At 39.5% G+C, this 26,774-nt stretch overlaps 1 protein-coding gene across 1 annotated transcript in view; it reads right to left on the bottom strand.

Annotated features, from left to right (window-relative positions):
• The window catches only part of CFAP97 (cilia and flagella associated protein 97), a 366,090-nt gene extending 354,946 nt beyond the window's left edge, over positions 1-11,144 (bottom strand). The window contains exon 1 of the mRNA XM_044064926.1: positions 10,946-11,144. The gene's annotated coding sequence lies outside the window, so the exon portion shown is untranslated. The remainder of the gene's footprint in view (positions 1-10,945) is intronic.
• Between the last annotated feature and the right edge of the window lie 15,630 nt (positions 11,145-26,774).

Raw genomic sequence — 26,774 nt, 5'->3', positions numbered from 1 at the left:
TAAGAGTTTTATGAAAATAATAGAAATAGAATGAGAAAAGATTAGCAAGTAAAGTTAATAAACTGTTACCTGAAATAATCTTTGGAATTAAAAACAAATGAAGTCAGGAACTGCTCATATTAATAAAAACTGGTAAACATGATAGAAAAACAAAATTGAAAATATTAATAGGTGATGTAAACAAAGCTTTTGACAAAATACAACATAAAGCATTATGGAAATTTGAAGAAGAATATAAAAAGTAATAAAATAATAAACATTCTGAAATCACTGTACAGGGGAAAACAAAGAAGACTGGTAGCAAATGGATGGTTAAGCGAAACAATAAGATTAAAAAGTGGTATTAAACAAGGATGCCTAACCAGCATAATTTTATTTGCATTAATTATGAATGCAGTGGTCACCAAGATTAATTTGATATTAGAAAAAGCTAAATACCAAACACCAGAAGATATTATGATTCCAGTTATGTTTTCATATGCAGATGAGTTAGTATCAGCAGTCAAGAACAAAGAATGGATGAAAATAGCTACAGAAATACTTAATAAAAAGAGTTGCAGATGCTAGGACTGACTATTAATAAAGAGAAAAGTAAAGGATTAGGCTTTTCAGGACAATTTGAAGTAGAGAAAAATCTTAGGAATAGGAATAAAGTTTGTAAATGAACAATAATTTTAGTGTTCGGACATTCTTGCAGCTTTAAATACTGACAGAGATTCATAAAGGTTACCACAAAGTGTAGACTACATGTACACTTAGTTCTTTCTGAGTAACTAGAATACAGAAAAACTGTGACAGGAATTTTATTAAATACAAATTGTGTACACAGTGTAGGCTTCATTGAATCTGGCCCGAGGTCTTTGCATATTCTGGAGAACATTTAGACTTTCATAAAGGAAAAAGGTATAAATGATGAAAGAATATGCTCAGGAGTATTAACATTTCTGCGCGAAGATTTAGCCATGAGTAAAACTATTTACATGCGCACCCCAGACACCAACCTGGCTAACAGGGAAAACAATGCTCCTACTTTGGAACCTAAAAGCTACCCTAAAAATTATAAACCAATAACTTGCCTTCCGACGATGTATAAAACTATAGACTGGAATTGATGCAGACAGAGTTTATAGTAATTTAGAAGAAAACTCAATCATGCCTAAAGACCAAAAGGGCAATAAAAGAAAGTCATATGGAACAAAGGATCATTTGTTGTTAAATAAAGTCATGCTGGAGAACTGTAAAAGGGCGAGAATTTAAGTATGGCATGGATTGACTGCAAGAAAAGCATTTAATACTACCCACATTCAGGAATAAAAGAGTGCTTAAAAATGTATAAAATACGCCCAACACTACATTGATCGACTACATTAAGGTGACCATAAAACAGTGGTAGACCACTTTGCAATTAAGCCATGATAAAGGACAAATTTTTATTCCAGGGATAAAAAAATCAAAGGGTGATATTCCAGGGTGACTCTCTGTCACTAGTGCTATTCTGCCTTGCCCTTAACACATTAAGTTGTCAACCCAACAGCTTAGCCCATGGCTATAATTTGGCTATAATTTGGATCCTAGAAAAAGTGTAAAAAGACTTATCCTCTCTTTGTCGATGATTTAAAAACTATATAGCTCATCAGATGAGGAACTGAAAGCACAACTGCAAGTTGTCAAATTTTTTCAGATGATATAAGAATGTCATTTGCTCTTGATAAATGTGCAAAAGCAACTTTTAAAACAGGAAAACTGCAGCACCAAGAAAACATCAGTTTGGGACAATAATGTGATATAAAGGAACCTGAGCAAAAGGGAATGTATAAAGATTTGGGAAGTGATGAAGAATCAACAATAAAACATGAACAAATGCAAATAAAACTTGGTAAGGAATACTTTACTTAAATTCATCCTGAAAGCAGCGTTGACATCTAGGAACAAAATCCAAGCTATAAACCAATTTGCTCTTCCTAGTTTTGGAGTGATTGATTGGCCTAAAAACATGTTGGATAGATTAGATAGGAACACAAGAAGGATGCTTCATGCTCACTAATTGATTTATAAAAATCAGTGCATAACAAGATTATATATTCCCCATTCCGAAGGAGGGTTGGGCCTCCTTGAAACTGATTACATGTACAGATCTGTAATCGTGAGACTCCATTTATCTGCTAACCTCACAAGACCCAAATGTACTGAAAGTTTTCAAGTATGAGGAGAATAAATCTAAGATGACTTCCTGTTTAGTAAGCAGAAGCATACCTGCATCAAGAAGGAATGGAAATCAAACCACAAGTAGATAAAAAACAGGCAGCAACTGAAAGTTCCAAAAAACAAAAGAAAAAATACAAGGTGAAGGACCAGATGAGAAAGCAAGAAATGTGAAAAATGCATAAATATAGTTGCAAGTATAGAAGACTTCTGGAAGAACCTCACGTTGATCAGGAATGGTTAAGAAGAGGCACATTCAAACCAAGAGATGAAAGGTTAATATTGGTGGCACAAGATAGTAGGCTACGTACACATTGGTTTACAAAGTACATTGAACATGTAGGAGAAACAGACAAATGCAGGTTTTATAAAACACAAATTGCAAACAGTTGCACACCTCATTGCTGGTTGTGACATACTAATGGCAGATGGATTGTATACTGAAAGGCTTAATAATGTGACAAGACTGTTGCACTGGGGATTGCACAAACATTATGGTATTGCAGTGGCTGAAAAATAGTGGATAGCCACAAAGCCTCATAAAAAATGATGAAGCCTACATTACATGGGATCTTCCATTACCAACAGTTCAAAAGACAGATGCTAGAAAACCAGATATAGTGGTCCATGAAAAGAAGACAAAAGTAGCACTGATCATTGAAATCGCCACACCCACTGACTACAGTGTCTTGCGTACAGAGAGACATGAAGTCATCAGGATTTGCAGGCAGAAACGAGAGCAATATGGAAAAAAATACCCAGACAGTTCCAAACAGTAGTAGGAACAACGGGTCTTATAAAAAATAATCTACAATTGTATTTAGATATGTTACCAATGCATGTAACCTTGTATGAATTGCAAGAGTCATTACTGGGCACATTGCGGGTGCTCCAAAGAGCATTTCCTACTGACAAAGATTGCAACCAATACTAATTTCATGAACTTTAATTGTACTTTGACTTAGGAATGGGGTCCATTCCAGTCATGGTATTAGAAACCCAAAAGACTTGGAGAAATTAAAAATTGAAACTTTTAGATAAAGGCATATTTAAGTAACGCTATAATATTGGGCAAGATCACACATTTAACTAATGTATGGCAAGATTCCATTAACACTAGAAAAGGACTTCATTTGAATGCAAAGACAATCCAGAAGAAAAGTGGTGACATGGAAAAGAAAACATATGCAGAGAAAGTAAAAGGCGGCAAAATGAGGCGTAGCAGAAAAAAAGGCAGAAGAAAATGAAAAATGGAAGCACATGGTAAGGATTCAAAGTAAAGACAAAGAAATTGACAGGTATGAAGCGTGGGACAATTTAATAACTCCTTTGGATGTAAAAGCACATGAGACAAGAGCATTTATTCATATTAAGAAAGAGACATCTTGTGACATTATACATGAGACTTTTTTCAATGGAAATTTTTCTTGGAGAATATGGAAAAAAAAAAAGAGACTGCAACCCATGGAATCTTTATGTAATAAAAAACATTTAGCAGGGAAGCAAAAAAGAAAATTCATGTATGATTTCAAACAGAGATGGAGAGAGAGAGGCTTAAAAAGAACATTTGAAAATGTTATGATAAAGAAATACTGGGCATTGCAAATGTTTATAATAAAAGGGGTCTATGGACTACTGCATGGGATTGTAATACTGTGTTAAAAATAGAAGGAGAAAAAATTAAACATATACCAAGCATGATAAATGTAGAGGGGAATAAGGGTGTTGTAAAATTCTGGGGAGTATGGGGTGTTGTAAAATACTGGTAATAACCCAAGACATTTTTGGTTGAAAAGGACATTTGATAAGCATCTGTGATAAAAGAAAATACTAAATTTGTGGGAAAATGGGACATGATGCAAAAATGTGAATTAAAATATTATAAATGCAACAAAATTGGACATTTACGGATGGATAGCAAAAACAAAAATGAGAAAGGAAAAAGAAAAAGAAAGAAGAAAATGAGCAAGAAGAAAATGTAAAGGTAGTAGAAACAGAAAAAAATTAAGGCAGCTCTGAAATAAGTGATGAAAACAAACAGAGGTAGCAAAAGAAAAAAATGATTCTATCGGTAAGATGGTAAAAAACAGAAAAAGAAATTTTAAATGACAAAGTACAAAATAAAAAAAGAAAAAGAATATACAGAGCTAATGATTGGAGTTGGTATAGTGGATAAGGTCAAATAAACAAGATAGTGTTTGATTCTAACTACTGGGAAGGAAAATGGCTATGCTTCGAACGGCCTATTAGGCGACTAGCCTAGTAATTAGATGTGAACTTATGAATCCATGAATCTAAAGAAAAAGGAAAATGAAAATTTTAGAGTGCATTTTGTAAATGTGACTAGTATAAGAACGCAGTAAGAAGAATAGAGATTTTGGAGTGGTATAATGAATGAGATGTAGATGTAAAAGACAAGATTTTTAACAAATGAAGAATGATTACAAACAGAAACTATGGGTAGGAAAGATAATCTGGAATTTGGGAAATGAGAGATATTCTGGAATATCTATAGTCTGCAGAAATATTACATGCAACTTTAGCAAAAATGAGATTAACCACTGTACATTTAAAATGGAAAGGACACGTACATAAAATTGTAACATGATATGCCTATACTAATTGTAAAGAAAGGGAAGACTTATTTCATCAAATTTTAGACTATGTAGTGATAAATATGTGTATTATAACAGGACACTAATTCTGATTTAAGAGGCAAGAGTAAAAAGACAGGAAATAACATAAGAAAAATGTTAGACATAAGATGTAGCAAGTTAAAACTTTGGGACAAAACTTCAAGGACTTACAAAAGGTTTATGTATACAGCTGCTATGGATTATTTTATAGTATCAGAAGGTTTAGCTATAGGATGTGGTGAGGTAGTTGAAACAGGATTTCATGGTCATCTTGCAACATGGCTACAGATAAAGAAAAAGAAAGAATATATAACAATAAGCAAAGGAATACAAAACCGCGGTGGTGGTGGTGCTGCGGTAGCGTTGTCGCCTCACAGTAAGACGTTGTCTGGTTTGATTCTCAGCTAGAGCGTCTTCTGCGTGGAGATATGCGTGAATGGGCGTACCTTCGTTGAAGGTTGTGCGTCAGGGCTGGTAACACGGCTCGTTAAAATCAACTACCAATCATTACAGGACCGCAGTTCCACTGTGGCGACCCCTAACCGGGAAAAGCCGAAAGACACAACAACAACAAAAAGCAAAGGAATAAAAAGGATAAATGAGAAAGCATGGAATGAAGAAAGAAAGATTAGCAATATAGTTATGGAAAGATCATATTATTAGAACATTTTATAAAAATTGGTCCAAAAGGTAGAGGATACTTTCTTAACTTTTTTTTTTTTTACAATGGCAATATGATGTGAGAAAATTAGAGAACAAATATCAAAGAACGTATAGCAATGCATTGGATTTAGAACATAAGTACATTGAAGAAAAATACAAAAAATCTTATTCAAGCAAAGATATCTTTTACAAGGAAAAAAAGAAGCATCAAGTTACTTACTCAGGATTAGTTAAGGAAGATGGAAGTGTAATGACAGAAATAAAAAATGCAAAAGGAGAAACTGAAAGAACTCAGGAAAAGCTTATGAACAGTGTAGTACAATATGTACAAGAAATGTTTAAAGAAAAAAATGTAGATAAAAAAACATGGAAAGTAAAAAAGAGATTTCTTTATGTGAGCTACATAAAGTATTAGAATAAGTAAATATAGGTTCGACAGCTGACCAGATGGAACAGGGTATGAAATGCATAACATTTTACGGGGCTGGCAATTTTTTTAAATGTCGTGAATGAATGGTTAAATGAAGGTTTTATGACTAAAGAATCACATAGTGGAATATAAATATGGACAAAGGAAGACAGAAGACAATTGGAAACTGATCATACTGAATAATAATGATAAGATATTTATGAAAACAATACAATAGAGATTTGAAACTAAAAATGGAAAATATTATGTAAGACAGTGAACACAGTATACAGGGGAAGGGTTGTCAAGAATTATTAATGATAGTTAAAGAAATTGTGGATGATACTATGAATAGAAAAGAAAAATGCAAATCATGATAGGAAACCTTACTAATGCATTTGATACAACTAAACATAAAATCTTAAAATATATTCTTTCATTATTCCCCATAGGTGAGAAAGTTAGGAAATTATGCATGTCAGAGTACAGTAAAAATAAAGTAAAATACCTGTAAATAGTTGGTTAATCCAAGAGGTGCGTATGAAGACTGCTTTAAGACGGTGATGTCCAATGAGTTGTATACTCTTTGCATTAGGTATGAACATGATAAGTGTGTAAAATAAATATCAAAATGAAGGAGGCAGGATATATACACTTGAAAGGTTAAGAAGTCCAGTTATGTTAATATATGCAAATGATATAATTGCAAAAAATAAAATTTGGATAAAAAAATAATAATTTGTGAGTGTCTAGAGGTGATAGGGAAGGCTTTAAGTAAAAAGAAAAGAAAAGGTTTAGGTGATATAGTAAAGACAGGAGGTATATATTTTTACAACAAATTAAAATTTCTGTGTTGGGTATAAAATTTGGAAAAAAAAGATGCAACTAGAATTCAATGGGAAAACAGAAGAAATAAAACAAACCTGTCTTTTCTGGAGAACATATAAATTATCATTCAGGAAAAAAGGCTTATTTGATAAATTCAGTACTGACGGGAAAAACAGCAAGTGTATTTATATGTTGCCAACAGTATATGAAAAGGAATTCTTGCAGATATTTTCTTTTCCATTTGTATGGGGTTCTAGATCAAATCCAGTGAAAATAAAAGTTTTATATTTAAATAAAGAAGGAGGTGGTTTAAGATTAATTAACCCTGTGGTATATGATGCTTCATTAAATTTGCAGAAAGTGTTAAAGTGAATAAATAAAAAAGATGAGAGATTAGAAGCAAAATTATATAAGTATGATAAATTTGGGGATTGGTAAAAAAAGAGTAAGAGAAAAAGAACATATAAATGAAGAAATAAAATGTTTCCAAGAAAAAATATTTCAGTGGGAAAAAGAATGAAGAGAACTTAATGACAAAACATTACTATGTAAAAGCATAGGAAAATCTGTTAAAACATTAAAGCTGTAAAAATAAGAAGCAAATGGTGTAATCAGATCGTAAAATGGCAGGAAATGTGCCATATAAAAAGAGATTGATAGAATATGTTTACATTGTCAAGAAGAAGAAACTACTGAACATTGTTTTTGACATGTAAAAGAGTAAAAAAATGATGGGGAAAACTATGTAAAGAAATGTTTTTCAAAGATATAAACGAAGTGGATAAAAACAGGGATATGATTATTATAAGAATACAAGTATATGTCAAAAGAACAGATAAGTTATTTTATGTCATACGAGTTATATGAAGTGAGAATAAATGAAATTATGTTTAATGGTAAATGGATTTTAGCAACGTTGTTAAGTAAAATCAGATTGTGGTTGTAAAAAAAAAAGGAGGTCTAATAGGGATGAAAATTTAGTAGAACTGTAAGGAAAATTATGAATGTGTAAATATATTTGTAAATACGTTGTAAATAATATATATATTTTTGTATATAAAGAATCCCTACTCTTTCTGATAGGTGCCGTAGGATCTTTTACATACACCTAAGCTAGCACCAACTCAAGCAGATGGGGTCTCGGTTTACCATCTCATCTGAAGAATGACACACTCAGGACTGCATCATCTCCCATATGCTGCACTGCAGTGTCAGTAATCAATCTGCCAAGTATGGGAATAGAACCCATGGCCCTCTGACCTAAGGTGAGTGCGCTACCTGTTGTGCCACTGACACTATTACTGAATTAGATCAGAGAAAATTTACAAAATTAATACAAACTATAAGGAGATTCAAGTTACCCTGAAAAAATGTAAAAAAAGTAACCTTATTTCTAGGATATAAGCAGCTGTTAAAAAGAGATAATTACTAATACACATAAAATATTGCATGATAACTATAAGAATCAATCAGAGGATGTTAGAAAATATTGGGAAGAGAGAATGAATACTGGGAAAGCAAAAAGCTGTAAGTAAGGAAATTATTCTTTAGAGCTGGGATACATGATCTGAATTGCCTAGAAATGGTAAGGCCTGATTAAGTTGGCAACCAAAAAAGCAATTACTAGAAAACGGGAATCAAAGTCTACACCAACTGTATTTGAAGTACTGAATATTACAGAATAGATAAAAAGAACTGTAAGAGGGATCTTTAGAAAAGGGAAGGAGCAAATTACATAAAAGAAGATGTACGAACAATATATGCATAACATTCAGGAGTAAAAGGAGTGAAGTTCAAGGAAAGAAGGAATTCAACAATTTTTGACATTTTTGACAGATAAAATATATGTGAAGTATATTGAATTTAAATGGAAAATGTTAAATGGTTTGTTTTCTTTTTTGTTAATGTATGTTTGCCTATGTCTTAAGTGATAATCTAATAAAGGTGTTTAAAAAAAGTAACTTTGTTTATTCTTTATTACAGACACTTCCAATGCAATACTATTATGGCATATAAAGCTTACAAGAATGAATCAATACAAGCATTATTCAATTTATACCAGTCCTCAAATTCCAAAAAAATACATAAATATAAAAATATCAACTTGTTTGTCCAGTGTAATAGGGTAGAAGGCTTAAAATGTACCCAGGGGTTTGAAACAAGATTCCTCAAAACATATGCTTGCCAGCAAACTTATATACATTCAAGGTAAACCTGAACAGATACAAGGGTAACTTTTAGTATGATATTGTGCATAAACATATCAAACTTATAGTGCAGGTATATAGCCAAGAAATTTCAGGTTCATGCACCAACTCCTACCCTAACCAAATGGCACATGGGCCAGAAAATTAAAAAAAAAAATGTGGTTATCATATACTGATGTTTCACAGAACACTAGTGACCCTACAGCACTGTAATCAGTTATACCCAAATTTATTCTGCTCTGTCCTAAAACAACTTAATGTTGATTAATCACAGCAATGTGATTTTTGCTTTCTGGGTAAGCCTTCTCTTCCCACAGTGTAGTATGTGCTCCCAAAAGATTAGCTTATAACAACTAGCCCTACCATGCAAGATATTTCCCCATTTACTAAGAGCAGCAGTGACGGTGCTTAGGTTCAGAACTTCTTAGACAACTGACACACTCTGGTTTCTCCTGTTTAATTCAATAAGTCATTTTCAGCTACAAAACAGTACTTCAATTAAACTCACTGCAAAGCTAGGCAACTGGCCTCATTCATTCATTCTTGCTTTCTATCAGTGGTGCCTGGTTTTATGAGACCCTAGCACCAGCTGCTCTCCACCAGAGGTGTAGCAAGCAAATTCCATTTTGTACTCACAAGCTCTTAGGTGTCTGGGGGGGTTAAGCACTATCACTTAAAAAATGGATACATCTCTCAAAATGCTGCCCCCAGGCACTTAATAAATGTAACATTTTCAGTTGTTCCCCTGAAAACTATTAAAAATAATGTTTTTAGATTAGCAATATTATATCTTTTTTATTAAAAGCATTCATTTACAGTTGCAGATATGATATGAACTTAAAAAAAAAAAAAACATGTTGATACGATGCTCAAAAAAATGTACTCCGAGTACAAAAGTATACCTGGCTACACATCCTTGTCTCCGGCTAAAAGAGGTGCAACTCCTCAAAGACTCAAAAATTGTAAGATTCCAGTGGGATGAAAAAGAAGACAGATATGAAGGTCAGCACAAATATAAAAGATGAGAATCCCCAAATACTCAACAGGAATACAGTGGGAGGGAAAGAAGGAAAGGCTGCCATGCTTTTTTTTTTTCCCTATGTAAAAAAATGCTATAAAAGAGACAAGCAGCTAAATTCCAAAAGTACTGTGTAATTCCATCCAAACCCAGAAAGAGTACTGAGGAAGCTCGATATCAAAGAAATTGCACAGAATGGAGAAACAGCTAAACTATGCTTTATTTATATCTATCAAATACGGGAGGGATTACTTTGCAGGAAGGCAACCACACTCCACAAGAGGAAACAGTATGCTCGGGGTGTTTTATCCTTCAGTTTTATGCGAGTACAATTCAAAGGGTACACTCATCTAATTAGTTAGGTTATGGGTACCCTTTGTACTCAGTTTAGGGATGTGTGGTTGAAGGTACACAGTTTACTGTCCCTAAACTGGGCAAAAATGTCCCTTACATGTTACACACCACGATATAACGACGTTCAGAGCAAATATAATGCACTGTTATGGATATGTTCAAACCATCTACATAATCTTCGTGATATCCGTTTCAAACTTATTTTATTAACTATTTAACCATACCAGCATCAACAGTAAGTGGCAATTCATCTTAGAAACTAGAGTCCCTGCTACAACCACAACATAAAATATAATACATTTGCCTTCCCCACACCCCTATTTCATATTACATCGTGTGCACATATATGAAGAAAACCCATATTAATTGTGCCCACTTTTGGATTATCCAAACCAGCATACAATGCTGACAGCTTCGGCATATCCCCTTAGTATTCCACAAACAGAAAAGCAGTTTTAATCATACAACTACAAATGTTTCTATAACTGTACAGATGTAAAAAGCAAGCTATCTAGCGTCATGGAAATACACACAAGCTCGATAACCATCGAGTTATTACGCACACTAAATGTTACTCTTCTCCTCTACATTTTCATCTAACACTGCAAGCCCCCCAGTTTTAACTTACAAAAATCAGTATTCCATCAATCGCTGGATAAATAAAAATAATCGACTACCGTCAACTACTGGTCTCCAGTTAACCCGCAGTAATTCACTGAACAGCCCGTAACTAAGCGACGAAGAGTGAAAAGAAGCCGCTGTCCCTTAGCCTCCACCCCAATTGGCTGATGAAAAAATGCACCACGTACAGAGGACACGAGATATGACGTTAAGCGTTGTTTTACGTGTATACAAGGAGCTGTAATTCGACTGATTTGTATATGTTTTTGTGATTTACAAAAATGTTAAGTTTCTAATTATAAGGGGGAACACTATTTGTTTTATGGTTATTAGAAAGAGGACCTAATCCTTTATTAAGCACCTCTGATTCTGGTTGGCATCCTATCCGTCGGCGCCAGTTAACCTGATTCAACGTGAAATGAGGTTCATAATTTGTATTTTCAATCCAGTGAATAGTTTCGCACTAGTAAAAGCGTTATGACCAAAGTAAACAATTAAACTGCATCATATACTAATGTTATTCTAAGATGTTCGGGTGGGTGACACTACTGCAGACATACCTCTTAACTATTCCTAATTTTCAAGGCAGTCCCTGATTTTGATTTAGATTTAGATTTGCTCTGCCCCTCTTTATCCCTCCTAAAATTGCTAACTTTTTAGGAAAAGGTGGATTTCATTTAATAATGACAATAATTAGAGTTGCAGTAGTCTTGTATTTCAAAAATGTATATTAATTCACATCATCTTAATCTGTCAATGTTTCAAGTTAATAGAAAAAGAAGAAAGTTATGTCTTGCCATACTACTGATGGGTTATCGGTTCCGTCCTCGGAACCGAGCCAGCCAAGCTCGCGTCAGCCAAAAACTCTTGAGCCAAGGTCCTACCCAGAATGCTCTGCTCCCTATTACCTCGGATCGAGTTTGCAAGTTGATTGATAAAAGTAGAGGCTACCTCTGGTCATAACAGACCTACAATAAAGGAGTACATGAGATCAGCCAGGAACCTCCTGGGGGGATCGGAGGGTGGAAAGTAATGAATGAATGAAAATCAACAATACAGATGGAACGCTATGGTAAGACATAACTTTATCTAAAGTTGTTAATCTTTGTTCATTCCTTACTGATGGGACAGAGTCCCCAGCTACCTGTATCCCTGGGTGGCCCTCATGGAAGGACATTCCTGAGCACCATGGAGCCAAATGAAGCTCTAACTCTAGAGGCCAAGTCCAATTTGTAAAGAAGAATAAAAGTATGAGGTTTGGCCCAAGTTGCAGCTGAGCAAATATCACTGAGGGAAGCCTTAGCATGTAAAGCTGCTGAAGTTGCCATAGATCTTGTAGAATGAGCTTTCACTCTATGAGGCAAAGTGAGATTGTTTTTGTTGTAGATAAAGGTAATACAATTCCTCAACCATGAAGCCAATGTAACTTGTGATACAGGATGACCTCGTCTAGGTCCAGAAAAAGCCAGAAACCGTTGGCCTGATTTGTGGGTAGATTTTGTTCTGTCCATATAAAATCGTATTTGCCTATGAACATCCAAGGAGTGCAGGCAATACTCTCCCTTGTTAGAATGGTTAGGAAAGAACACTGGAAGGTCAATAGATTGGTTGATAGACCGCTCTGACATCACTTTTGGTAAAAAGGAAGAATTATGGAAGATAAGATAGCGAGGTTTGATACATAAGACTTGAAGTTCTGGCAAGCATCTGGCCGATGTGATTGCAATCAGAAACAAAGTTTTCCAAGAGAGATATTTTACATCACATGAAAACGCAGGTTCAAAGGGGGGAGCTGTTAGAGCTTGCAGAGCCAATGCCAAATCCCAAGGTTGTACCGGTTCTCTAGAGAGAGGTTTTAGGTGGATAACCTCTTTCAAGAAAGTTTTACAGAGTCTGTGTGACATAAGTGAAGAGAGCTTCTCTGTGCCTTAAAGCCTTAGTCCCTTATCTCTGAAATTATTTCTGCTGAGTAGTTGCATACTTGAGCTGCAACAACTTTATTACAAGCTGAGATAAGTACAAACTTGCAGTGGTATAACATAGTACTGCATTTTTTTCTGTTTTATTGTTTCATTGAATATTGTGCTAAAAATGGTACTGCATTTATCTGCTTATTTGTTCACTGAAAATTGTAGTTCTCTCTGTGTCTGCAGTTAGTTGGTTTATTCTTTTCACTTCATTGATATTCAGTGTAGAAGCCTTAGCCTAGAGGGCTTCTCTGTGCCTTAAAGTCTTAGGTTCATAGGTTGGTACTAGGCTATCAGCCCTAGGGCCTATACAAGCCTAGCCATAACAATTCCCTGGCTATTTCTTCCCACACTATTTACTTCCCTGGACCCCTGTCTAGCAGGGCGACTGACATGATACCCGGGGTGAATTTCCTTTCACCCATCCAATCGTCAAGGTTCCTTTTGAAGAAGGCCAAAGAGACACTCTGCTTGACATGTATGAGCAGTCTATTCCAGAGTCTGGGGAGTCTCTGGGTCAGGAACCTATCCCTCCAGCATGTTTTGTTTATTGTGATGACAAGGTTTAGATCCCTGGAGTGTGTGGCTCTGAGGGATTGGGATTTCTTTAAGTGCAGCATGTCCAACAGCTCTGGGTTTGACATGGCCTTGTATGTTAAGCAGAGATCGCCTCTGAGTAGACGATATGTGACAGAGTATAGCTTGAGTTTTTTAAGGTGGTCAGCGTAGGGCATCTGCTTTAGGCCTGTGATTCTTTTAGTGAGGTATTTCTGCGGCCTTTCCAGTTGTTGCAGATGTCTTGAGAGGTACATACCAAATGGGGCATTGTATTCTATAATGGGTCTAATGAGGGATGAGTACAGTGGGACAATGACCTCCTTTTTTCTGGATGAAAAGCCCTTAGTGATGAGGTGGGCCACATAGAAGGATTCCCTGACTATTGTGGCGATGTGGTTATCGAAGGTGAGACCACTGTCCACCTGTGCCCCTAAGTCTCTTAACACACTTTAGGTGTTTAGTGTACTGCCACCTATATGGTAATTCACAGATACATGTTTTTTCCCAAAGGGGATAACTATACATTTCTTGACATTGAGCTTGAGCCCATGACTTTGGCACCAAGCATCTGTTTCTGTAAGGCCCTTTTATAGAGTATCCACATCATTTGGGAATTCAATAATGGCTCCCAGTTTGCAGTCATCTGCGAACTTTGTTAGCCAGAGTCCCTTAGTGTTGACCTGTACTTCAGATAAGTAGATGCCAAACAAGAGCTGTCCCAGGACTGAACCCTGAGGTACTCCACTTGTCACTTGTCTGGAGCTGGATTTGGAGTGAGCTACTTTTACAGTGTGGGTTCTATCAGTAATCGTAGTCCCTTATCTCTGAAATTATTTCTGCTGAATAGTTGCATAATTGAGCTGCAACAACTTTATTTCAAGCTGAGATAAGTACAAACTTGCAGTGTTATAAGACAGTACTGCATTTTTTTCTGTTTTGTTGTTTCATTGAATACTGTGTTAAAATAGTACTGCATTTATCTGCTTATTTGTTTACTGAAAATTGTAGGTCTCTCTGTGTCTGCAGTTTGTTTTCCCCACCCACCGTCCCTGTTTTTGTTTTGGTATTAATCTTGGTGGCTTTGGAATTAACCATCCCTCCTGCAAATATGTGTTTGAACACTCCTCCTGGGCCCATTTCATTTGCTCACTCAACCGAGTACAGTCAGGTCATATTTTGATTTTAGACACTCCTACTATTCCCATCTGTTCAGCCCTGTCCCAGCTCTATCCTAGTCTAGTCTCATTAGCTCATCCTGCCTAATACAGAGAGAACATCTGAGTATGCATACCCACTTAGGCCCTGAACTTGCCTGATTGAAGACTGCTGAAACAGGGCTCAGTTCTGAGTTTTTTTACTGGTTAATTGGGTAATTTGTTTAAATCAGTTTGCTTGTTTTTCATTGTTTTGTATATATATATATATATATATATATATATATATATATATATATATATAAAGAAAATTTGCACTTTACCTGCTTTTACTGTATTTGTGTTCTTCCTACTTTATTACCTTATTTTGCTTTTGTCTCTTCTTAAAATTACTCAATTGTGTTTATTCTGCTGCATTTATGACTGCTTGGTAGTAGCCTGATTAAATTGTAGCTGTTATTCTAAGTCTTTTGGTTAAAGCACTTGGGCTTCAGACCAGTTGTTTTACGCTGGGAAAGTTTGTGGTCTGCACTGTTGTGGCAGGACAGGTAGCTTACATCCTTCTAAGTTGGGAACTGCTGATTGAAGGCTCAGTGTCTGTTATTCTAAAAGTGTATTAGTTCTGGTTAAGCACTTGGGCTCCAGGCCAGTTATTTTACATTAAGAAGGTTTGTGGTCTGCACTCTTGTGGGAGGAGAGGCTAGTTTCTGCCCTTCTGAGCTGGGAATTTCTGGCCAAAGGCTTACTATGCCTGCTTATTTGAACAGTTTTTCTGATATTGGTGCACCTTGTCTGCTGTAACATAGACTAGATTCAGGCCTGCTGAATCTAGCTTTGTATAACTTGAGCACTAATCCAGGCCATCTTTTTTTGGAGAAGGTTCCCCTGCACACTAGTGGCAGGAGTGTGCAGTTAGAACTTGTCTGATTGAAGACTGCTGAAACAGGGCTCAGTTTTGAGTATTTCTACTGGTTAATTGGGTAATTTGTTTAAATCAGTTTGCTCGTTTTCTAGTGTTATAAAAACAATTGCACTTTATTCATCTGCTTTTACTGTAATTGTGTTTATTCCCACTTTATTACCTTATTTTGTTTGTGCTTCTTCTTAAAAGTACTCAATTGTATTATTCTGTTGCAGTTATTAGTGCTTGGTAGTAGCCTGATTCAATTGTAACTGTTATTCTAAGCTTTTTGGTTTAAGCACTTGGGCTTCAGACCAGTTGTTTTACATTAAGAAGGTTTGTGGACTGCATTGTTGTGGCAGGATTGGTAGCTTACATCCTTCTAAGTTGGGAATTGCTGATTGAAGGCTCAGTGTCTGTTATTCTAAAAGCGCATTCATTCTGGTTTAAGCTCTTGGGCTTCAGGCCAGTTATTTTACATTAAGAAGGTTTGTGGTCTGCACTCTTGTGGGAGGAGAGGCTAGATCCTGCCCTTCTGAGCTGGGAATTTCCGGTTAAAGGCTTATTGTGCCTGCTTATTTGAACTGTTTCTTTCTGAAATTTGTGTGCCTTGTTTGCTGTAGCCCAGAAGTTAGTAGTTTATTGGCCATTTTGGGCTAATTTCTATCTCTTTCATTTCCCTGCTATAAAAACTGCATTTGCGTGTTTTTTTGCGCTTGTGTTCAGCTCAGCGAGTGCCTGCCAGGCGTCCTGCAGAGTTCTTCAGCAGCAGAGAGAATTTGGAGTGATTAAGTATCATTTTTTTTTCATTTTCTTGCTGTCTTTAACTAATTCTGCCTAAAACGCCAATTTGTTAGCGTTTCTGTAATTTAAAAAGCCTATTTCTGCTACATATTGTACTTATTTGCTGCCTGCACTTGAACTAAGTCATTTTTGTGTTTAAATAATCTGTTTAACTGTTGTAGGCTGCACACTAAAGTACGATAGCCATTTCTGTGCATTTAAAGTGTTTTTTTATTGTATCTGCTTTATTTTCTGAAAATTATATATATATATATATATATATATATATATATATATATATATATATATATATATATATACTTGTTTCCTGCCTTTCTGAACTAGTATAGCCCAGTTTTCAGGTTATTGCTGAATTCAGGGCTGTGTTACAAGTTTCTGTGTTGCCCATACCTTACTTGGATAGAAGGAAGTTTCTCTGTTCACCTGTGAGAGAGTGGAGCTTTGAGCAGCCTATCTGTCCCTGGAGGAGTGGTTTCAGCCCAGAGGTTAGTAGTTTATTGGTCATTTTGGGCTAATTGCTATTTCTTTCATTTCCCTGCTATAAAAAACGCATTTGTGTGATTTTGCGTGCTGGGCAGCGCCAGTTAGCTAGGGTTAAACTGGTCCCAGCTCCACAAAGTCTACTCTTCAATTTTTCCATTGGAACTAGACAAACTTTCAACATAAGCACTCGAACCATTTATTTCACAGCCCAGCACTTGCTCAAAACTCATAGCAAAAACTAATTAACCGTAGCACAAGACCCCCCCCCCAATACTGTCCAGAAGGGCAAAGCTCTGTATTCGTCCCTACCATCCAATCAGTAAAACAGCTCACTTTACCTATTCAGGCATATCCAAAGAGCAGTTTTAGGTGTACTCCCCAGTCCAACTGATGAATCTGGGCATTTTGAGGCAAAGTTACAACTGCCTCGTGTACACAGACAACCCTCTCCTCCTACCACCAAACACTAATATATGCGAGAGATGCAATTATACAGCCAAACTGGAGGCAAAGCTCTCACAACCCAAGACTGGAACTGACCATCAAGAGGAGAAGGAAAATACTTGCAACACACCACCAGTCTCACATAGACCTATTAAACCAACACCGACAAATAACACACATAAATACCCAAAAACGTACTCGGAGGCTCTAAATAAAAATCTGCAAAAGCAACAGAGACCTCCAAAGCAGACACCCAAGCAACCTCCACACCCCATCGCAAACCATGAAACACATACTTCACATAATCAGTTTGCCATGCAATCAGAGCCCTTAAGGCAAAATAACATACCCAACACACTAGTAATAGGCGACTCTATAGTCAGGCACACTGATGTCTCACTAACTAGAGTGGACAAGGAGAAGGTTACAGTTAGCTGCCTGTCAGGCACCAGGATCTGCCACATAACACAAGCACTCAGGTCGCTCCAGAACAAGTACAAATACGACTCTGTCATTGTCCATGTTGGTGTGAATGATCTGAGACGTACCTCCCTGGACTACATGAAAAGAGACATGGAAGAGCTCTCTGATCATGTAGCCCAAGCCAGTATGACCCTGAGTAGCATCCTGCCCTCACCAAGAATGATGCCACAGCATAAAGAAAAAATGATCAATTTCAACACTTGGCTAAGTTTCTGGTGTCATTCAAAGGGGATCCAGTATCTGTCCACCTGGGATGACATGCTCGACAAGCCACTTTGCTTCGCAAGAGATGGCTTGCACCTATCACCCTTAGGCTTTCGAATACTAGCCAAGGCTTTTGCCACCCCCATAGTGCCTTTTTTAGGCAAGGCTCAAAAGACAAACCCACCATTGTAAATAGCACAAGTACCCAAAAACTAAGGGTAATGCTACTCAACGCCAGAAGTCTAAACCTCAAAAATGCATGCACTCGAGGCACTCCTCAGTATGGAGAACATCGATATCTGTGCAGTAACAGAAACCTGGTTTAAGGCTCCAAAGAGCACCCCAGCACTACCAGGCTATAACTCATACCATACTTTTCGGCCTCAGAACCTGGACTAAAAAATAAAACATGGGGGTGTATCCATATTCATCAAGGATACCCACACCTCCAGGTTAGTGGCGCAGCACAAAGCCTCAGAGATCATCCATGCGCAACTAACAACGGGCAAAATTGCAATTCAAATTGTAGCTTGCTGCAGATCACCCACCATGACCCAGGACCCCCATTCCGCATTTCTGGAGACACTGGAAAATATGAAGGTCCTACCAAATGCCCTAATATTGGGTGATTTCAATTACCCAAACATTAACTGGGAGAACTATTCAAGTACTAACTCCCTTGCCCAATGCTTCCTAGAATTTATAAACTCGAATGCCTTGGATCAACTGGTCAGCACCCCCACTAGAGGTGACAACATATTGGATCTGGTCATCACCAACATGGGCGACTGGTGTTCTACAATGGAGGTCAACCCCTCGCTGGTTAGATCAGACCATAGACTAATCACTCTGGATATCCACATTCCGCCCCCATCCCCAATCAAGGAAACCACCATGAAAAGCTTTTCAAAAGCAAAATTCACGTTACTTAAGACCGAGGTGGAAAGGTTCATAGCCCCCATGCTAAAGGACAACGCTGTCCAAGCTGCTGGATCCCTTACAAAGGCACTCTATGAGCACCTGCAAGAATGCATGGATCGTGCTATCCCAAGCAAAACCAAGACTCACTCCTCCAAGAAAAGTAAACCAGTCTAGTGGACCCCTGCAATAAACAAGCTATACAATAGAAGGAGGAAACTAGTACAGAAAAGAGTAAAATCTCAAGAAGGAAAGACATCACTGATCAGTATCAGCAAGAAACTACGATCCCTCATAAAATCATCCAAGGCTAGCTTCAAAAGAAAAACTGCCAAGGACTCCAAAGATAACCACAAAGCATTATTTAGCTATGTCAAGAACCTAAGTGGAAACTCTCAGATCTGCTCTGAGTTAGTGCAGAATGGCACAAAATACACTGAATCGACTGATATTGCCAACATTCTGACAGACAGGTTTAGTGCAAACTTCACCCCCCTCTCACCCCCTAAAGGGCCCATAACCATACCAGAAGAATGTAGAGCCCCGGAAATAACTGACCCACAGGTTAAAACAGCCCTATCCAAAGCCAAAAACACAGCTTCAATGGGACCAGACGGAGTCTCAGGCTGTGTCTTACATGAACTCCAAAATGAACTAACCCCTCACCTAAACACACTGATCAATCTACAGGCTACGTACCCATAGAGTGGCACATTGCAATAGTTATCCCGCTCCACAAAGGTGCAGCTACAATGGACCCTGGGAACTATCACCTATAAGACTGACTAGCTTGGTCTGCAAGGCTATGGAGCACATCATCATGGAACTCATTAACAGAAACATTGGGAACCTCCAAACATTGGACCCTACCCAGTTTGACTTTGTTAAGGACAGATCATGCCTCCTAAACCTGGTGGACTTCTTTGAGACAGTTGCCAAGGCTTTAGACGAGGGAAAGGAGGTCCACACAGCCTACCTAGACCTTGCAAAGGCTTTCTACACCATTCCCCATTCTGGTATTATGGACAAACTCACCAGCCTGAACATAAGCCCCTACGTCACATGATGGGTTGCCAATTGGCTCATGGATAGAACCCACACAGTAAGAGTTGCAGGCTCTAGGTCCGACTCTAAACCTGTTACAAGTGGCGTCCCCCAGGACTCAGTCTTGGGACCCCTCCTGTTCTGTATATACTTCTCAGAGGTACAGCCAAGCACAGGAGGACTATGGCTGACCAAGTTCACAGATGACTGCAAACTGGGGGCCATAATTGACTCTCCAGCTGATACAGACATCCTCCAGAAGGGTCTCACTGAGACGGATACCTGGTATCAAAATTATGGCCTCAAGCTAAATGCCAAAAACTGCATAGTCATCCCCTTTGGAAAAAAACAAAGTACCCATGAACTACCACATACGTGGTAATCCCCTAAATACTGAAAATGAAATAAGGGATCTGGGGACCCAAGTAGATAGTAATCTCTCCTTTGATAATCGTATTGCCAAGATGGTTAGAAAATCCTTCTATGTGGCCCACCTAATCACAAAAGGGTTCACATCTAGAACAAAAGAGGTTATTGTGCCCCTCTACTCATCACTCATCAGACCCATCATAGAGTACAATGCCCTATTTGGGATGCACCTTACAAGACACATGCAACAGCTGGAAAGACCACAGAAGTACCTCACCAAGTGGATTACTGGCCTCAAGCAGATGCCCTATGCAGCCTGACTGAAGAAACTCCAGCTGTACTCGGTTGCATACTGCCTACTCAGAGGTGATCTCTGCCTGACATAAAAGGCCATGTCCAACCCAGAATTGATGGACTTGCTCCACCTAAAATAAACAAATTCCCAAGAGCCACAAGCTCTAGTGATCTAAACCTCACCATAATGATAAATAGGACTTGCTGGATGCATAGATTCCTGTCTCAGAGACTCCCCATGCTTTGGAACAGGATTCCAATCTACATTAGGCAGAGCCCCTCACTAACACTCTTCAAGAGAAACCTTGACGAGTGGATGGGAAACAGAACATTTACCCCAGGGATCACTGCAGTACCTCTGCCGGACAGAGACACAGGGAACTAATGGCTCTGCTGGACAGAGGCACATGGAACTAATCTAAGGGGGCAGCGAAAGCCAACACATTCTGACTAGGCTTACATATGCCCTCGGGCAGATAGCCTAGTACTTACCTATGAACCTATTAAAACCAATATGGAAATCTGAGATGACAGCTAAATGCACACGAATAGTAGAGGCAGACACCCAAGAGTGGAAAAGATGTGATAAGTAATCCAGTACCATCAAAACTGGGACTGACAAGGGGTCTAATTGCTTATTCACTGTCCATAGAGAGAACCTTTTCCATTTGTTAAGACAGATTAGTCTGGTGGATGACTTATAAGTTGCAATAAGAATATTGCGTACAGGGGATGAGAGGTTTTCATGCCTGGCAATCACTGGAAGTGGAGAAACCAAGCTGTCAGTTTCAGGGTTGTTAGATTGGGGTGAATCAGACCCTGAAGATGGGAGATCAACGTTTGGGATGGATTGAGTATCCACGGTTGATCTAGCAGGTGAGCCTAGAGGAAGGGAAACCAGAGTTGTCAAGGTCAATATGGATCAATGAGGATCACTTTGTTCTTCAACTGTCGTGCTTTCTTCAGAAATTGGGAGATGAGGGGAAGAAGAGGATAAGTATAAAGTAGACCTGAGGGCCAAGCGTGGACTAGACCATCCCTTGGTGACTGTCCCCGAGGGGGGGATTAGGGCAAAATAGTTGCTGCACTTGTAGTTGGTCGGGGATGTAAATAGGTCACAGCAAGGCTGGCCCCAGTGGTTGAAGATTTTTGCCGCTATCATAGGAATGAGGGACCACTCGTGAAGTTGCAGAATGCACCTGCTCAGTTTGTCTGCTATCATGTTGGAGCTCCAGGGAATGTGCATTGCAATTAGGAAGTGGTTGGAAGCTATCGCCCATTGCCATATTCTCAAGGCCTCTCAGCATAATGGGTAAGATCTGGTGCTCCCTTGTTTGTTGATGTACCAGACCACTGACATGTTGTCTGACTGGATCGCAATAGTGCCTGACTGAAGGATGGAATGAAATGCTTGCAATGCTAGTAGCACCGGCCTCAGTTCCAGGACATTGATATGCAAAAGGGCCTCTGTCTCAGACCAGGTGCCTTGGACCAAGTTTCCCTGACCTATTCCCCCCACCCCATCAGGGAGGCAGCCGTGGTCACCCTGGCTATCGGTTGATTGGGTTTGAAGGGGTGAGACCATTGTTGGGGATTTCAAGATGTCCAGCAGAGTAAATCTTGCTTGCTTCTCTGAGTTACACTTATCTGAAAAGACAAAGGATGGTGTAGAGGGTGCCACTGAGTGAGAAGTAGCCACTGAAGTAGTCTCATGTAAAATCTAGCTAGAGGAACAATGGTGATCGAGGCTGCCATTGATCCCAAGAGTTGGGGTATAGCTCAACCAGGAGATTTGTGGTGACAGAGCAGTGGTTGAACTTGTTGCCTTATTCTCTGAAGCCTGTGGTCTGGAAGGGATGCTGTGCAATTTCTCATGTCCAACAGTACCCCTATAAATTCCAAAGACTGAGTTGGAGTTGTGTTGGATTTCTCCCAGTTTACAGTGGTTCCCAGGCTTTGAGCTGTTAGGAGAGTGTAGTGAAGGGCTTCTTCCAGTAGACGCTTGGTGGGGGCAGTGAGGAGCCAGCTGTCTAGATATGGCAACGCCTGGAATCTTTGAAGTCGCCAGTGAGTGATAACCACTGCCATACATTTGGTGAACACTCTGGGGCTGTAGAGAGACCGAAGGACAGAGCTCAAAATTGGTAGTGACTGGCTCCTTTACAGAAGCGGAGGTATCTTCTTGAGCATTTGTCCATTTTTATGTGGTAATACGCATCTTGAAGATCTATAGAGCACATCCAGTCTTCTTCCAGAAGAGGAAGGATAGACTGAACTGTGACCATCTGGAATTTCTCTGTTTTTACAAATTTGTTCAGTGTGCTGAGATCCAGAATTGATCTCCAGTCCCCTATCTTTTTTGGCACTAAAAATAAACTTGAGTAAAAAACGGATCCTATCTGGTCTGGGGGACTCTTATTTTTGTAGCAGCTTTTGGATTTCGTGTGCTGCTGCTTCCCTTTGACTGGGTGGAACATCAGGTAATATTCTGGATGAGTTTGGATAAAGATGGAAGGGGATGTAATAGCCTCCGGATATTATGCATTGTACCCAAGAGTCAGTGGTTAAATTTTGCCAGGCAGCAGGGTACAAGGAAAAACTACCCCCGACCACTTCCAGAGGTGAGCAGTCAGGCAACGCTTCCGGAGCACTGATAGGGTTGGCCAGAGAAGGAATCTCCGGAACTCTGGTTTCACAGACCTCCTCTGCCCCAAAAGGGGCATCTTCCATTGGAGTTTCCCCCTCTGCTTCTAGGGGAGAACTCGACATGTGCATCCCGAAAAGAATCCTGTGATTTCCTGTGCCACATCTTCTTACTTCTCTGATTTCTGGAGTAGAATCGCTGAGGAGTGGAGTGTCTGACACCAATGGCAGACAGGGTCTTGCCATCTTGTTCGCACCTTGCTAGCATATCTTTCACTTTAGGGCCAAACAAAGAAGCAACCTCGATGGGGGCATTAATGAAGGAAGCCTTAAAGGAGTCTGCAAAGTCACATAGGCGCATCTAGGCATGTCGTCTGTTGATTATACCCGCGCCTGCCACTCTAGCCACCCCTTCCATTGCGTGAGATATAAGGCGCATGGAATAGTTGTAAATGGACTCTAGGGTGGCTATCTGAGAAGCCACGTTGTCACAAACCTCATCAGAAACAGCTCCTGCCAAGGTTTCAGATAGCTGGTTGATAAGATCCCTCTGAAGCCTGGTAAAGTGTGCCAAATAATCCAAAGACCTTATGGCGAAGGTTGATGAAACAAACACACACTTCCCTAGTCTGTCAATTGCCCAGGACTCCTTGTTGGATGGCTGGACAGTTTGGCTCTCTTTTGCCAAATCCTTCTTAGTTGCAGCTGCCAGCACCATAGCATCTACTGGAAGACGTCGTGACCAATGTGGGTGCTCAGCTGGGGGCGATAATATTTTATCTGGTCTCCTTCGTATCACTTCCAGGGTGTCAGGAGCATTCCATGCGCACAGGACGATGAGCTAGATGAACTCATCGGCAGGCAGGGTGACCCAGGAGGTAGGGGGCCAGGCACGAAAAGCATGCAGGAATACGGATTCTTCAGAGGACGGGTTAGAGGACTTCCAATCCCCTCTCTGTCTAAGGATCTCAAGGATGTCACCAAAGGACACTTCCCCATCATCAAAATCTGTATCTTCAGTCAATGACTGCTCCGTGAAGTCCATGTGCTTCTTCTTGCACGATGCTTTGTGGGTTACTTCCTCAGTGGGAGGTTCTGGGGAAGACTGCAAAGAGGGGGGTCTCCTGAGGAGGAGAAACCTGAGGCCCTTGTACCCGGTGTCCAGTGGTTGTGGCTTGTGACAGTTGCGGCACAGAGGGGGAGAGGACTCCAGTATGTGGGATTTGCCAGTGGTGGCAAGCACACTCTCCATAGCCTGGAAGGCTGGCCCACCCAAGGAGGGATGGGAGCCCGGAACCGAGCATGACAACCTCATGAACCAGGGTCACACCCCGCCCCGACAAGCCCACCCCCAGACCAGGAGTCTCAAGAGGACCGTGAACCGTGAGAGAGAGAGGCTCACTGGAGGGTGCCATGGAAAATAATTGGCATGGAACCAGGAATGCCCTCCCCCATGGCACAGCCACTGACCTGAGAAGAGCCCAATGCCAAATGCACCAAGGGCCACAAGGACGACTCCGGTTCCAAAGTGAGATCCAGTACAGGAGTCAGTGGATGAGAAGCTGCTGTCAGAGTAATAGGCTTTGAAACTTGGGTAGACATTGAAAGAGGAGTGTAAGTTGGAGTTTGAGGAGATATATGTTCACCTGAAGCAGGGAATGTGGACTTTGATGGATGAGGGAGACCTCTGGCCACAAGCAACTGGTCAACAAGCCATAACACATATTGTTCAGAGAGACTCTGGTTGACCTCATGGAGAAAGCGGATGGCAATTCTGGCCTTTCTAGAAAAGGACTATATTGACTGCCAGCAAATGGATCCAGTGAATGAGAATACTTAGTCCTTGCTAATTCAATAGGTGCAGAGCCCAGAACCGAGGACGTCTGCACCGAAGAAAATGGTGTGGAAGTAGTCTGCGACAACAACAGCGCTATAGTAGTTGAAGGTGTCTGATAAAAGCAAAAGTCTGCCCTGATGGGTACGGTGTTGTCGAGGAAAGTGTCTGCACTGGTAATAAGGATGGTGCCGAGAAGGACTGCACCAAAGGACATGGTGCCGAAAATGTCTGCGCTGTGGAGTACAGAAAAGTCATACTTGGAGCCGAAGGGGACTGTACCTGAATGGACGTTGCCGGTAAGGGCTGTGACAGAACTGTCAGAGCTGTAGTCTGCACTGGGAACTCCAGTGCCTTTATCGATAAGGATGACATGACCAGAGCCAGAATCATTTGAGGCGGTCCCGAGCCTGGAGCCAACAGGGTCACAGCACTGAAGTAGTAATCAATTTCACCTTCTTATGAGTCGACTACGATCTCCAGAGGGAGAATAGGGGAGCGACTTCAATGATGAATAGGAAGAATGCCTCTTACGGTCTTTAACAGGAGGGGTGAGGCCTCCGACCCAGAAATAGCCTCAGAGAAAGGAGACTTGAAAAGACCTTTCAAAATTAACTTATTCTTCCTCTCGTTAAGAGTCCTTGTAGGACAATATTTACAAATCCTACACGGGGGATCCACAGTAAGATGGGAGACATTCAGACAGTAGACACATAAGTCATGGCCATCGGAAGGCAGTAATTTATGGCTGCAATCCATACACTGCTTGAAACCACCGCTACTTTTGTTATCCATCATAATGATGTGGAGAAGAAGAACAGTACCAAAAAGAAGAGGAAAGGCTACCCAAAAGGGTAAGAAGAGAAAAGGAAGGACTATCAACGATGGTAATGAAGAATTACCTCAAAGGTAAGAAAAAGGGTAATAAAGAGAAAAGACTGAAGGGAGAGAGTCTAGAGTATATGATAGGGTAGGAAAATATTAGTAGAAACTATATGAAAATATTTAGAGGAAGAACAATGTATAAAACTTTCAAATAATTAGACAGCTGAGAGAGTGGCTTGACACGGCTGTACAGCAACGAGGCAAATGAGATCTGAGTTAACAGGGAGCAGAGCATTCTGGGTAGGACCTTGGCTCAAGTGTTTTTGGTTGATGCGAGATTGATATTGGGCGGTTCGGTTCCGAGGACGGAACTGATAACCCATCAGTAAGGAATGAACGAAGATTAACAACATCAGATGTAATGTTTTATAAGAGTCCCTGATCGTCACAGTCTGGATTTGTCCCTGATTGGTTGAGAGACATGATTGCAGACAACATTGTGTCATTACCTGTCCAGTAATGTTTTTTCAGAATTATGGGAGATGAAAAAAATCAAGAACCGCCCCCCCCCCAAAAAAAGGGAGGCAGGACTGTCTAACACATACGTCTACTTACTCACCTACCATCAGTCAGCCCAAAGGGCTGTAATGGCGTGATTTTTTTTTCGAAACTAGCCCCCAGTTCCCAGAAGTGGAGTAATCAGAATGATCTATTTGCCAGTATGCATTACTTTTGACCACTATACTCATATGTAAGTATAAATAGAAAAAATAATAAAGTTGTTTGAAGGAGGCAAAAATCTGTTTTTTAAACATCTTTATTAAATCACAGTCTAAAAGGCATAGATGCACAAGGTATGAAATACCCTTGCAAACACTTCTAAGCAAAAATCCTAACTAGACTTGATTGCA

Source organism: Protopterus annectens, chromosome 3.part0 (assembly GCF_019279795.1).
Source record: "Protopterus annectens isolate FY-2018-M chromosome 3.part0, PAN1.0, whole genome shotgun sequence".
Taxonomy (NCBI): domain Eukaryota; kingdom Metazoa; phylum Chordata; order Ceratodontiformes; family Protopteridae; genus Protopterus; species Protopterus annectens.
Note: the sequence above shows the minus strand (reverse complement) of the source record. Positions and strands in the feature narration are given on the sequence as shown.